At 48.2% G+C, this 15,795-nt stretch overlaps 1 protein-coding gene across 2 annotated transcripts in view; it reads right to left on the minus strand.

Annotated features, from left to right (window-relative positions):
* Positions 1 to 15,795, minus strand: part of LOC142309944 (glycine N-acyltransferase-like) — a 52,219-nt gene that overhangs the window by 23,834 nt on the left and 12,590 nt on the right. The window lies entirely within an intron of this gene.

Consider the following 15,795-nt stretch of genomic DNA (forward strand, 5'->3'; position numbering starts at 1 on the left):
ATTACCTTGTCCAGATGGTCCAGGTTATTATGTCATAAGCGGTATGTTTATCTTGTTTAACCAGTCTTTCATTCATTCTGGTATGGACTATGAGTAATGATGCAAGACATCCGAAATGCGTCTTCCTTACCATGTCACCTTAATGTTTTTTTACAGCATGATCTTTTAATCCATATTGAATAAAACTAAAAAGTTTTTATACCGTGGATGTGGATGCTGGAATTTTTCTACTGTGGCGCCCTTGGGCTTCAGGCGCCACAGGGTATTACACCTCTTTTATGGGGTAATATCTATCCCAGGTCAGGACGGGGTTAACTGCCGTTGCCTTCACAAAACACACACATACAACAGTAAGGTGACTTCCCACAGGGGGTTGGACTAGAGCAGAAGGAGTAGTTAGTCATCAGGAAGCATGGGACTTTCTCAGTCGCTAGGACAACCACCGGTGGCGGGCACCACATGAGGTAGAAGTAGGCACAATCATCACACTTAGAGAAAAACCTTCCTTTCTGTACGCCTCGGGGCAACAAAACCGGGCCAGGCCACCTCGTGATGACGCAGAGGATCTGCACCCCCGGCCCGGCAACGAGTATGTTAAAACACCTGCCCCGTGGGGCGTTAAAATACTATTAGTCTCTACATACAGTGTAATGGTCTTATAGCCCCATCTAACAGTATTATGCCCCCACAGTCTCCTTCACCTAAAACAATGCCCTCTGTCATCCCCATGCCCAGTATGATGACCCCCACAGCCACCCAACCAGCATGATGCCCTCACAAATGTCCCAATGCCCCCCCAACAATATGATACAGGTGCCATCATACCCTACAGAATGATGACCCAACCATTCCCCACACAATAGATAGAATCCACAGTTACTCAAACAGAACAATAGCCCTCACACTTTCTCTCCACAAGCACTGATTGACTAAATAAATAAATAAATAAATAAATAAATAAATAAAATAGCAAACCCATTGTTTCCCTGATGCCCTTCTCTGGTATCTGTTGTGTGATATAATTGTACCTGCTCTATTGAGACTCAGACACACAGGCTCAATGGTGATAAAGGTAGTCGACGACTTCCTTTAACCAGTATGCCCCATAGCGATAGGGATTCACTGCTATTAATAGTACATCTGCTATTAATAGTACATCACTGATCTTTTAGAATTACTACAAGCAGCTGCAGAACATCATAATTCGCTTAACCCATACACTGCTGAAAAACATTTTGTAACTCCAGTTTTGCTTCTACAGAACCTCTTGTAATTTCCAGATACTGCTGCAGAACCTCTAGTAATTCCCATATTGCTGCAGAATCTCTTGCAATTCAGTCTGAGACTGAAAACCGTCCTTGGCACACAAACTCTAACACAAGTCCAAAATACTTGTGTTGGCTATAACATAGCTACTCCAGAGAATTTTTTTCCCGTAGACCATTTTGCTTCTCAATTATTCTGTCTGGATATTCATTAATTAATTACAAAAAAAGAAAGAAAAAGAAAAAAGAAAAAGATAGGGCCCACACAGCTTTAATATTAAATTAATGTGCACTTGCACAAATATTCTATGTGGCCACTATACAAATATATACATACGTAGACTATGTGTCAGCATGCTGCAGTAATAAATACCTGAACTCTACTATTGCAATACGCATTTAAAATGTAAGGCACTTAGCACTGGCATAACTGGAGTCCAAAAAGTGCAAAATTTGGACCTGGTCCCCAACAAAATATTTGTCAGATGTACGGAACCCTGTTATAATGTTCTCCGTACTTGCCCCTTTCCTGTAATATGATCCATATCATAGTCCATTCTTTTTATAATGTCCTCCAACTTGTAATAATGTTGCCCATCCTGTAATAATATCCCCCTTCCTTTAATATGCTCCCTCCTAGCCCCTTTCTTGAAATAATGTTGTCCCCCATCCTGGTAGTCTCATTCCCATAATAATGTACCTTATCCTGGCCCCTTCCTTTAATAATGGCCTCTGTCCTGGGCCCCCTTTTTTTAATTGTATCTGCTGTCCTGGGCCCCTTCCTGTATTGATTTCCACCATCCTGGCCAATGCTATAATAATATCCACTGCACTGTATTACAGCAAGGGTCCAGAATGAAGGATATTATTAATTTCCTGCATCCTGAGACATATATTGTAGTAATATCCCTCTTTCTTGCTTCATTCTTTAATAATGTCCTTCATGCTAACTCATTCCTGTAATGACTACTGTCCTGGTCCCTTTTGGTAATAATGTCCACCATCCTGACCCTATCCTGTAATAATGTCCTTTATCCTGGCCAATTCTTTTCATAATTTCCTACAACCTGGGCACCATCATGTAATAATGTCCCCCATCCTGACCCCATTCTGTAATAATGTCCCCTGTCCTGATCACTTCCTGTAATATTGATCCCCTTCCCGGCCCCGTCCTATAATAGTTTTCCCTGTTGTGACTCCTTTGTATATTAATGTCCCCCTTCCTGGATAATGTTCCCTATCCTGATCTCATTGTGTAATAATGTGCTATGTCGTGACTTCTTCCTGTAATAATGTCCCAAATCATGGTCCTTTACTATAATAATGTCCTCCATCATGGCCCCTTTCTGTAATAATGTCTCCAATCCTGACCCCATTCTTTAATAATGTCCCCTGTCCTGGCCCCTTTCTATAATTATATCCCTCACCCTGATTCCTTAATGTAATAATGCCCTCTATCCTGGTTCCTTCTTGTAATAATATCCCACCTCATGACTCTATTCTGTAATAATATCCCCCATCCTGAACCCTTCCTATAATAATGTCGCCTGTCCTGGTTCCATCCTGTAAAAATGTAATCCATCCTGGGGCTAGTTCTGTAATAACATCCTCTGTCCTGGCCCCTTCCTGTAAAATGCCCCCATCCTGGACCCTTCCTGCAATAATATACCCCATCCTGACCCTATTCTGTAGTAATGTCCCCCTTTCTGGTCCCTTACTGTAATAATGTGCCCTGTACTGGTCTCTTCTTGTAATAAGCACCTTTCTGTAACTATGTCCCCCATCCTGGCAACTTCCTGTAATGTCCCCCATCCTGGGTCCTTTTCCCTAATAATGTCCCCAGTCCTGACCCCAACCTATTATAATGTCCCCTGTTCTGGTGCCATTCTGTAATAATGCCTTACATCCTGTAATAATGTCCCTCGTCCTAGCTTCTTCCTGTAATAATGTCCCTCATCCTGGTGCCTTCCTGTAATATTAGTCTTAGTCCTGGTCCCCTTGCTGTAATAATATTCCCCATCCTGACTCCATACTGTAATAATGACCCCTGTGCTGGTCCTTTCCTGTAATAATGTTCCCCATCCTGAATCGTTCTTGTAATAATGTCCTCCGTCCTGGTCCCTTTCTGTGATAATAATCTTTGTCCTGTGCCCCTACCTGTAATAATGTTCCCCATCCCGTATTTCACGAGTATAACAGGGTCTCCAAGAAGAAGCGGGTGTTGTACCCGCAATACACGTGTCGAGGGCTGAATTCTTTTCTATGTGCCTGCCCCTTATCTATTGTCTAAAGTGTAAGTTTTCTAACGGTGGCCTCATTTTGTCATTTATTATTATTGAAATCTTGCTCAGTACAAATTTCTATATTGGCCACACTAGTTGCTTCCCTCTGCCTCAGTAAGGCTGAGAATTGTCTTCAGCATTCACATTGGTTTAAATAGAAGACCCCTTTGATATATTCTGATGGTGATTATATAGTATATTTAATTATCGGCATTGGCCACTGCTATGAATATATACACTTTATTTGCACTATATACCCTAGGATTTAGATATACTCTGTGATTGCTTTGATTTAACTGCATGTGACATCTTTGGATTTATGCAGCAGACACATGTGTCACTATTCTTTTGCATTAATATTGGCTTTAAATTGTCCTTTACATATGACATTTTTAGCTATAAATAAATGTATACTTTTTTTGCACATTTGTCTCCACTCTTTTCTCCTTTTTCCAAGAGGGATACAGGGCAGGGCACATTATTATATGGGGGACGAAAATGTATTTTCATATGATCTAGAATGCTACATGGCACCATACATCTCTTCTACAAGAAGGTGGGGGCCATTAGTTTTTTTTTGTTTTTTTTTTACCAGTAGTTTAAGCCTGGTATGAGCAGTGTCCTCTCACCCTGAAATGTGTTTCGCCCTTGCTTCTTCAGAGGGGAAGGGGCATGTGTGAACTCATGGCAAATGTTTGGTTCAGTTTACGCATAGCTGCTTCAATAATGTATACATACCTAGGTAGTATCAAGGCACTAGCACTTTACTCTTACCTACCCAATGATACCTTTCTGAAAGCTTTATATCCCAACTTAGTATCTTTGCTCTTCTTTTCTGCATGTGTTTTAGCAATTTTAATCAGCATCTACATTGTTTAACCTGCTATATCTTTTTATATATATATATATATATATATATATATATATATATATATTAAAGACCAAAAGTTTGGACACAGCTTCTGATCTCTAGAACAACTGTTAAGAGGAGACTTTGTGCAGCAGGCCTTCATGGTAAAATAGCTGCTAGGAAACCACTGCTAAGGACAGGCAACAAGCAGAAGAGACTTGTTTGGGCTAAATAACACAAGGAATGGACATTAGACCAGTGGAAATCTGTGCTTTGGTCTGATGAGTCCAAATTTGAGATCTTTGGATCCAACCACCATGTCTTTGTAGAAAGGTGAACGGATGGACTCTACATGGCTGGTTCCCACCGTGAAGCATGGAGGAGGAGGTGTGATGGTGTGGGGGTGCTTTGCTGGTGACACTGTTGGGGAGTTATTCAAAATTGAAGGCATACAGAACCAGCATGGCTACCACAGCATCTTGCAGCAGTGTGCTATTCCATCCGGTTTGCGTTTAGTTGGACCATCATTTATTTTTCAACAGGACAATGACCCCAAACACACCTCCAGGCTGTGTAAGGGCTATCTGACTAAGAAGGAGAGTGATGGGGTGCTACTCCAGATGACCTGGCCTCCACAGTCACCAGACCTGAACCCAATCGAGATGGTTTTGGGTGAGCTGGACCGCAGAGTGAAGGCAAAAGAGCCAACAAGTGCTAAGCATCTCTGGGAACTCCTTCAAGACTGTTGGAAGACCATTTCCGGTGACTACCTCTTGAAGCTCATCAAGAGAATGCCAAGAGTGGGCAAAGTAGTAATGAAAGCAAAAGGTGGCTACTCTGAAGAACCTAGAATACAAGACATATTTTCAGTTGTTTCATGCTTTTTTGTTAAGTATTTCATTCCACATGTGTTAATTCATAGTTTCGATGCCTTCACTGTGAATCTACAGTTTTCAGAGTCCTGAAAATAAAGAAAACTCTTTGAATGAGAAGGTGTGTCCAAACTTTTGGTCTGTACTATATATATATATATATATATATATATAGATATATATATATAAATATATATATATATACCATTACTAATTTTGGCATCAATATCAACAGGGTCCATATTCCCCTACTTGTCATGAAGCTCCTTTGCTATTTTAATATTTTTAATGAATTTAAATAAAGGTAACATTCTCTTATCTATCTCTGATTTAGTCACTTCTACATTTTTCCTGTCATACCTGGGATGGAAATTTACAATCTTCAATATTGTATTTTGAAGTGCTGTCTATATTTAATTTTGTAGACAAATTTTTCAATGTATTGATGATTTCAGCTATGTACGTCTGCCTCTGACACACCTGTCCTCTTTCCCCCTTTTTCGAATAAACTTTTCATTTAAGGTACAGTGCCCAGGGCAAATATTTGGGATTGTGGAAAAAAAATCTGTGCAATATGTTGAATAGCAAAAAATGAAAAATGAACCCCTTTATCCATAATTGTGTTTCACCTTTATGACCAGGCCAATTTTTCAATTCTGACCGGTGTCACTTTATGAGATAATAACTCAGGAACTCTTCAAGGAATCCCAGCAATTGTGACTTTGTTTTTTCGTGACATTTTGTACTTCATGATAGTGGTAAATTTAGACCGATTTTTTTTTGTTTATTTGTGAAAAAAATGGCGGTTTGTCCAAATTTTACAAAAATATAGGAATTTTCAAACTTTGAATTTGTCATTTGTTATGTCACCCAAAATAGTTAATAAATAACATTTCCCACATGTCTACTTTACATCGTCACAATTTTTGAAACCTTATGTTTTGGGTTTTTAGGAGGTTATAAGGTTACTTTGCAGTGTAAGTGATTAAGCGGCTTTATTTGTCTGGTCAGTAAAATTACAGCGATACCCGATTTATATAGTTTTTTTAGGTTTGGCTGCTATCACGCTAAAAAGGTTTTTTTTTTTTTTACAAAATAAAGGTTTTTTCCATTATTGAAGTTTGAAGGCCAGAGCTTTTTTTTTATTTTCTGCCAACAGAGTCATGTGAGGGTTCGTTGTTTTGCGGGATGAGTTTTGGGGATTTATTGGTACCATTTGGGCCACATAATATTTTTTTGATTGCTTTCTATTCTTTTTTTATGAGGCAGAATCATGAAGAAACAGAAATTCAGGAATAGTTTTTTTGTGTTTTGTTTTTTTTTTACGCCGTTCACCATGCCATAAAAGGGATGACAGCTTTATTATTCGGGTCAGTACGATTACAGCAATACCACATTTATATAGGTTTTTTTATGTTTTGCCATTTTTATACCATGAATACAATTTAATAGAAAAGAAAATTGTTTTTGCATTGCTGGATTCTGAGAGCTTTAACTTTTTTATTTTGTTTGCTAACGAAACTGTATGGCGGCTTGTTTTTTGCTGGACAAGATGATGTTTTCAGCGGTAACAGGCTTATATATGACTTTTGGTCTCGTTTTAGTCCACTATTTTTGTCAACTGTATTTGTCAACTGTATCATGAAAAGACATAGTTTTTTAAACATTTTATTATTTATTTTGTTTCCTGTGTTCACGGAAGGGGTTAATTAGTGTGACAGTTTTATAGATTGGGTTGCTACGGACATAGCGATACCAAATATGTATTCTTTTTTTTTACATAAATGTACATAGTTATTGGAATATTGTATTTGCTTTGTACTTTATTTTCAGATTATTTTTTTATATATTTTTTTTACTTTTTTTACTTAGTCCCTTTATGGGACATTACTGTTAATCACTTTGATTCCAGCTATAATCCACTGCAGTGCTTTTGCCTCACAGACCATGTATCTGGTGTGCGAGGCTTTCCGTAGCTGGGTAACTCAGGGGTCATCATAACGATGATCCCAGGTTACCATGGAAGCGATTGGGTCCCCGGGTTCGCATTACAGGGACCCAATCGCTTGGGAGAGGAGCGCGACCCTCTCCCTGTCACCTAAATAATGCAATCACTATTGGTCACAGCATTTTGGGGGTTAAAATGTCCAGAGTGATCTTGGCTGTAACATCAGCTGGAGACCCAGCGGCGATTGCGGGGGTATAGCATTGTCAACACCTGCAATCGCCAGTACGTTATAGGTTGGGAATGCACTGACTTGTACGACGTATGGGGTACGTCAAGGGGTTAAAATTGGGTAAATTGTTTTCTTAGGTAATAGTTCTTAACTCTATGCTGACATGTTATTGTTTAAAATCGACGAGACTACACTATTGAGCGATTTTAGTGATTTTAGGTGCTGTGTTGTTAGGAAAACATTGTATAGATACAAATCACCCCCAAAATGATTCCTCATATATAAACTTAGAACTGCCACTGATCTAATCACATGTAGATATTGATGTAGATGAGATGAAGGGAATTAGTGACCAAGTTTTTGCTATTTATTCTGAGAGCAGCATAATGTCGGGCAGAGCCTGATTCCAAGGATGTGTCACTTACTGGGCTGTGCGCTGCAGCTTTTATCAGCAGGAGATTGTCACTGACAGACTAGGTGTCATGTGCAGGCCAGTCAGATTTGTCTGTGTAATCCCGCCGCCAGCACTGATTGGCAGATTGCTTGCAATGTAAAGTGTACAATGAAAGCTACCTGCCTGGGGTGTGGCAGGGTTATACACTGTTTAGCAATTTGACTAATGCTACATTTACAACAAAACGGGGGAAAAACAAGGATTCTATTAAAACTACACTAAGCAGTCCAGTAAGTAACACATCTCTGGAATCTGGGTTCTTCCCTTACATCATGCTGCTCTCAGATTACACAGCAAAATCCTGCTGACAGATTCCCATCAAAGAGTTATTCCTAAAAAATAAGTTATTCCCTAGTTCTAAGACAGGTAATAACTTGCTGATCACTGGGGGCAGACTACTGAGACCCCCATCAATGCAGGCTCTGTAGCCCAATTTTGAATGCAGTAGAAATGCGCTTGTGGCGCCCTGGGCAAGCCAGAACGTCACAAGCACTACACCAACACACCCCACACTCCCGGTCAGGCACACCAAAGTCAGACAAAAACCCTTGTTGCTTCCCTCCAGGGGCTGATGCTCACACCAGGGGGTGGGCCAGGCGGTTGGTCCCGCCCACCGAGGAGTGCACAGTCCTGGAGGCGGGAAAAGAGGGGAGATAGTTTGCAGTGGAGGAGAGTGGTGGAAGTGAAGTGGCGGTGGAGGAGTCTGAAGTTGGTCCGGGTGTGTGGCCCGGACAGAACAGCAAGGTTGGCAGACGGTGGTGACCGTCTGCAGGAGAGGCCTATTGGAGCTAGCCGTAAGGACCGTGGATGGGCGGTGGCCTGGCGGTACCGGACCGGTACGCAAAGAGAAGCCAGCACCATCCGGCAGGGGCTTACGGACCCCGACAAGGCTAGGAGTCGCCGTGCAATTTGTCAAATCCGTTAGCGAAGGGAACCTCCTGGGTTTCCCAGCAGCCAAGTCCCGACAGAAGGCAACAGTCCAACCGTTAGAGGGAAACACAGTCACCGCCAAGGCCAAAGTTCCCAGGGCCAGAGCCTGCGGGCAAAATGGGCTCCCTCAGCACATATCCAAGCTGGAGAGCGGGTTACTGGTGGGAACCCATTGGAACCGTACACACTACACAGGTGCAGGGAAAGGCAGTCACCATCAACCTGCCGGGAGGAGAAACACCGCAGCCGTCTGTGGGACTCGTCCATCCAGCCGCTTGTTTTACCGGAGACTCTGTGTACATCATTGGCTGAGTGAGTGCCACTGTGCCGTGCGGCACAGCACTGCCCCCGCGACCCTGCACCTCACCAGGCCCCGTAACCCGCCTGCCATCCATCCCTACCCCATCACCGGGCCCCGGGACAACCAATCCCCTACCCATGGAAGGGAGAACTAACATCCAGGCTGCTCCCTGCCATCGCTCCCGGGATCCCCGTCCAGAGCAGCGGTGGTGTCACCAACCTCACCACAACCGTGGGTGGCGTCACGGACAATATCAAATCCCCACAATCAAACCCCCTTTTCACTCACAGGCAAGGAACACCGCTCAAGTCCCCGGGATCCGGCCCACCGCTCGAGCCACCACCGAGCAGCAGCAGCCGGACCCGAGCAGTGGGAGAGCGCAGCGTCCCCTCCTCCGCCCGCGACAACTTGGCGTCACGAACAGGATCTTACCGCTCTGCCGTCAGGGAGAGGTGCGCCTTGTGAACGCTGGAGGTGTCCGGCCGAAAAATCTTGGGCGCGAAAGATTCCCGCTCGAGCGTCTCCTCGACCAGTGGAGGCGCGAAAGAAAAAACCCCGCCCCGTAGAGGAGGTACCGGAAGGAAACTAAGGGGGACGGAAACAAGATGTCTGCGCCCGACGAAGCCGCTGGAGGAGCGGCGGTCGCAGTCGCGGGGGCACCCGTAGATGGGAATGGGCCCGCTCAGGTCCCGGCCGCGCTGGCGGGAGGCGCCGCGGCCCCAGCTCTCGCCCAGGTGATGCCGTGCTCCTTGCCCTATGTGCCCGGAGCTGCTTGGCTGCAGCAGTACGATGGGAAACCTGATGCCTTGCAGGTTTTCCGGAAGAAGCTTAGTCCGCTACTGGAACTGTACCCCCTGACTGATAAGCAACGTGCAGCGCTACTGCTGGGGCAGCTAACCGGCGCGGCTGAGCAATAGGCGGCGACCTGGGCCGAGGGGGACCGGTCCTCTGTAGCCACTATCTTTGAGAAGCTGCAGACTGCCTTTGAGACCTGTACCGAGGCAGAGTTGCGGATGCAGTTCTATCAATGCCGGCAATGGCCCGCGGATAGAATTCGGGACTATGCCTTGCGCCTGCAAACCGCACTCCGCACACTGAAGCGGGTGGACACCATTAACAGTGCGGACAGTAACAAAATGTTAAGTGAGCAGTTTGTGCAGGGGATGAGGTCCTCAGAGGACCGCAAACAACTTCGGCTGTGGGCCCTAGAACACCCCGATGTGGACTTTGCCGTGTTAAAGGAACGGGCCATCAAATCCCTGCAACCCCCTGCATCGGAAGCCCCTGAGCCAGCCCCCTGGCTGGTTGAGACTGCTCCCATCGTGGTGGCCCCTACCCCACCAGCACCTCCAGTACCTGCAGCAAGCGGAACAATGGAAGAACTCGCTGCTCAGGTCCGCCGCATGGATGGGGACCTCGCTAAGATCCTCGCCGCACTCCAGCCTCCAACCAGATCCTAGGCCCCGGTGAACATGCAGCTCGCCGACAGCCCTGAGGACTTCCCCTGGATGCAGCGGAGAAGGGCCAATGACTCACGGTATGGACCCCGATCTGTTACAGGTGCAGCAAACCCGGCCACTACTCCCGACGGTGTCCGTTAAACGAGCAACCCCTGGGGCCACGGGCCAATCCTCAGGAGTAGAACCCCATGGCCCCCCAGACTGGCAGGACCGGTACATCGGGGCCCGGCCCATCATCCCCGTGGCCGTGGACGGCATACCGGTGATGGCTCTCCTGGACACTGGATCACAGGTAACCACCATACCATACACACTGTATCAACGGTATTGGGGAAAAGACGAACTGGCTCCCCCAGACGCCAGTATGACACTGATTGCTGCTGATGGACTCCCATTGACCCAAGTGGGGTACAAACAAGTGGCCATGACTGTGGGATGAGCTGAACTGCAACACCAGGGTATGATTGTGATAATGAATGAACCCAGTGATCATAACCCGAAGGTAGTGCTAGGGACTAACGTGATGGAGCACTGTATGAGTGACGTGCTGACCCTACTGCAGCAGCTGGCCGCCACGGCGGCGGGGAGCCGACAGAGAGCTGTGCAGCGTGAGATCCGAGCCCTAATGTACCGCCAACATGTGAACTCGACAGGAGGAGAGATTGGTGGGGTGAGGGTGATGGATGTTGCCCCTTTGATTGTATCTCCCAGGAGCGAGATGATGATTTGGTGTAGGGCAGCGGTAGGGCCCCAAGGGCGTGACTACCCCGCCATGATAGAACCCATGCCCTCTGAACACTGGCCCACAGTAATGGCCGCCCGAGGGGTGGTAGACGTAAAGAAGGGGAGAGTGCCCGTGAGGGTGCTGAACTGCGTAGAGGAAGAAGTCAGGCTTCCCCGGTACGCTACCCTTGCCAAGTTGCTCACTCTGGATCCCCACACCATCCACGAGGCCATTCCCCCAACCTCACCACCTACTGCCAGCACTCACCCATCCCAAGGGGAGTTAGACGAGTGGTGCCGACAGCTACACGTAGGCACTGACGATACCCCTACACATCACAAAGAAGGGGTATACCAGGTGGTACGGGAGTATGAGCGAGTTTTTAGCAAACATCCCCTAGACTTTGGGCAGATTAAAGGGGTCCAACACCATATCCCCACCGGTGAGCACCCCCCTATCAAAGAGAGGTACAGGCCTATTCCCCCTGCATACTACCAATGTGCGAAGGACATATTGAGGAACATGAAGGAGGCAGGGGTTATTACGGACAGCTGTAGTCGCTGGGCTGCCCCGTTGGTACTGGTTAAGAAGGATGGCACCATGCGGATGACCGAGAGAAGACTGCATTTGCCACCCCTATGGGACTCTGCGAGTTTAATAGCATGCCGTTCGGGCTGTGCAATGCCCCTGGACCTCCTCGTGGGACAGACCAAAGGTGGTAGACCCCTAGGAGCCCCACTGGTGTGGGAAGAAAGGCATGAGGAATCCTTCCGCCAGCTGAGAACGGTCCTGACCAGAGAAGAAATCCTAGCGTACCCTGATTACAGCCACCCCTTCATCCTCTACACCGATGCCAGCAATGTAGGCTTGGGGGCAGTCCTATCCCAGGTCCAAGACGGAAAGGAAAAAGTGATTGCTTATGCTAGCCGAAAGCTCCGACCGACTGAGAGGAACCCTGAGAACTACAGCTCTTTCAAGCTTGAGCTCCTGGCACTGGTGTGGGCTATCACCGAGCGGTTCCGCCATTACCTGGCAGCAGCTAAGTTCACCGCTTTCACGGATAATAACCCGCTGACCCACCTGGACACAGCCAAGTTGGGCGCGTTGGAACAGCGGTGGGTGGCCAGGCTAGCCAACTACGATTTCACCATCAAGTACAGAGCCGGCCGTGCCAACGTTAATGCCGATGCACTCTCTCGGATGCCCCACCTGTCGGAAGAAGGGCCCGAAGATGACGACCTCGAGGAGATTGAGTTGCCTGCATTTCATCGGCCGCCAACCGAGAAGGTGCATGTCCATCAACAACGGGTGAACCTGAACCCGCTGCCCAGCCAGGAGTGGCAAGAAGCTCAGGACCAGGCACCCGCTGTCTGCCTAGTCAAGATCCTGGTAGAACAAGGCGCTGCTGGGATAGACCCTGCCGCCCCAGCCGAAGCCCAGCACCTGTGGCGAGAATGGACCCAGCTGTATCTACACCAGGGGAAGTTGTACCGTTAGCTGATTAACCCAAAGACCAATGAGAAGATCCGCCAGTTGGTGATTCCCCAGGCTAACATGCCCACCGTCCTGCAAGCATACCATGATGGTGCTGGACACTTCGGATGGAAGAAACTAGAGATGCTGTTGAGAGAGCGGTTCTATTGGAGTGGAATGCAGGAATCTGTAGAGGCCTGGTGCCGAGAATGTGGCCCTTGCACGCTGAGAAGGAAAGACGAGGCCAGCCAGAAGGCGCCCCTACACCCGATTGTTACACATCAACCGCTGGAGCTGGTTGCCCTGGACCATGTAAAGCTCACCCCCAGCCGAAGTGGGTACACCTACGCTCTAACCATTGTAGACCACTATTCAAGGTTCATGGTGGTTGTCCCAGTCAAAGACCTAAACGGCCGTACCGCCGCTAGAGCGTTCCAGGCTTATTTCTGCCGACCACATGGATACCCTGAGAAGGTGCTTACTGACCAAGGCCCGGCCTTTGAAGCGGAGGTATTCCAAGAATTTTGTCAGTTGTACGGCTGCAAGAAAATCCGGACCACGCCTTACCATGCCCAATCCAACGGCATGTGTGAAAAGATGAACCACCTGGTCCTGGGCCTCCTTAAGACGCTGCCGCTAGAAGAGCGGAACCTGTGGCCGGAGAAGCTACCTGACCTGGTCTATATGTACAACAATATCACTTCCAGCTCAACGAAATGCACCCCAGCATACCTGATGAGGGCTCGCCCCGGCCGGCTACCGGTGGATCTGGACATGGGATTGGAAGCCCCGGAAGCACTCCCTTCGACAGCTGAATGGGACACTCGGCGGAGGGTGCAGTACCGACAAATCCAGGAGTATGTTGAAAAGAACTTGAGTCGGAGTCGGGAACAACAGGAGCAGCGCTTCAACCAGAAGGCGTCTGCTGGCCCTTTCCAGCCTGGAGATGTAGTGCTGAAGCGTTAAAAGGAGGACCCACAAGCTGGATGACCAATGGGAGCAAACCCCGTATGTCATACAGCCCACAGGATGGGAGAATGGGAAGGCCTACCAGATCAGTTGTGACCAGGGAGGAACTTTGGCCACGGTTTCCCGGGACCATCTAAGGAGGTGCCCACCAGCATTGAGGGTAGCGGCTGAAGCTCCGGTTCCCAGACCGGCGGAGAAGGCAAAAGAGGTTATCCACACCATGATGGGTGATTTTCCAACAGACTGGCCTACACAGAACGGCGCGGGGATACTTCCAGTGATACTGTTCCCACAACCCATGGATAAGGAAGTGATGGAAGTAGCCAACCATGAGCCAGTGCCCAGGGATGAACCTGTACCCAGCTCCCCTATGCCTCCGCCTGCCCCACACGATAGCAGGGAAGAGGAACTGATGGTTCCCTCTGCCCCACTGCCTGTCACCACTGACACCGGACCTCGGAGGTCCAGTCGTCCCAACCTAGGTAGACCCCCACTTAGGTACAGGGAAACTCCTCTGTAGAGGGGGACTTTATGTGTTGAAAGTACCATTGTGAAAGTTTTGAAAATGATAAGTGAATGATTACCGAAGAAGTTGCCTGATTTTCAACCCTGATTTGCACCGGTTGTTGCCGGCAACTGTTGTCCCCGTGGGGACTGTTTGCAATCAATGCGTAGAAACTGCTACGGACAAGCCCGAGAACTGGCAAGGCAACTACAAACTAAGTGGCATGTAAATAAAAATGTTGGCTAAACCGTTACCGCCTCCGGAGAGGCTGATTTGGAGAATGGGCCTGGAGGGAAGTGATGGCCCAGGCCCACCACTATCGCAACCGGTGGCGATCCTCCGGGGGTTTCAGGGGTTCCCCATGGACGTGGGTCCCCTGAAAAGGACAGAACCCGCTCGGGTTACTTGTGCTAGACTGGGGTCAAGGGGTGCTGCCCGTTTGCTTAGGGGCAGCATCAGGGCCAGGTTGCTTGGGTGGGAGAAAGCGGAAGCCGTTACCGTTAGCAACGTTTAAGTATGTGCCTCCCGATGTGGGAAGATTGAAAAAATGTTTTTATATGTTTTACCGTTTATCTTTTTCAGTTGTGAAAATAAAACCGGAGATGGACGGGCAGCCCGCGGACGGTCTGCATTTTACTAAGGGGGAATGTGGCGCCCTGGGCAAGCCAGGACGTCACAAGCACTACACCAACACACCCCACACTCCCGGTCAGGCACACCAAAGTCAGACAAAAACCCTTGTTGCCTCCCTCCAGGGGCTGATGCTCACACCAGGGGGTGGGCCAGGCGGTTGGTCCCGCCCACCGAGGAGTGCACAGTCCTGGAGGCAGGAAAAGAGGGGAGATAGTTTGCAGTGGACGAGAGTGGTGGAAGTGAAGTGGCTGTGGAGGAGTCTGAAGTTGGTCCAGTGTGTGGCCCGGACGGAACAGAAAGGTTGGCAGACAGTGGTGACCGTCTGCAGGAGAGGCCTATTGGAGTTAGCCGTAAGGACCGTGGACGGGCGTTGGCCCGGCGGTACCGGACCTGTACGCAAAGAGAAGCCAGCACCCTCCGGCAGGGGCTTACGGACCCCGACAAGGCTAGGAGTCGCCGTGCAATTTGTCAAATCCGTTAGCGAAGGGAACCTCCTGGGTTTCCCAGCAGCCAAGTCCCGACAGAAGGCAACAGTCCAACCGTTAGAGGGAAACACAGTCACCGCCAAGGCTAAAGTTCCCAGGGCCAGAGCCTGCGGGCAAAATGGGCTCCCTCAGCACATATCCAAGCTGGGGAGCGGGTTACCGGTGGGAACCCATTGGAACCGTACACACTACACAGGTGCAGGCAAAGGCAGTCACCATCAACCTGCTGGGAGGAGAAACACCGCAGCCGTCTGTGGGACTCGTCCATCCAGCCGCTTGTTTTACCGGAGACTCTGTGTACATCATTGGCTGAGTGAGTACCACCGTGCCGTGCGGCACAGCACTGCCCCCGCGACCCTGCACCTCACCAGGCCCCGTAACCCGCCTGCCATCCATCCCTACCCCATCACTGGGC

Source organism: Anomaloglossus baeobatrachus, chromosome 5 (assembly GCF_048569485.1).
Source record: "Anomaloglossus baeobatrachus isolate aAnoBae1 chromosome 5, aAnoBae1.hap1, whole genome shotgun sequence".
In the NCBI taxonomy this organism is placed as follows: domain Eukaryota; kingdom Metazoa; phylum Chordata; class Amphibia; order Anura; family Aromobatidae; genus Anomaloglossus; species Anomaloglossus baeobatrachus.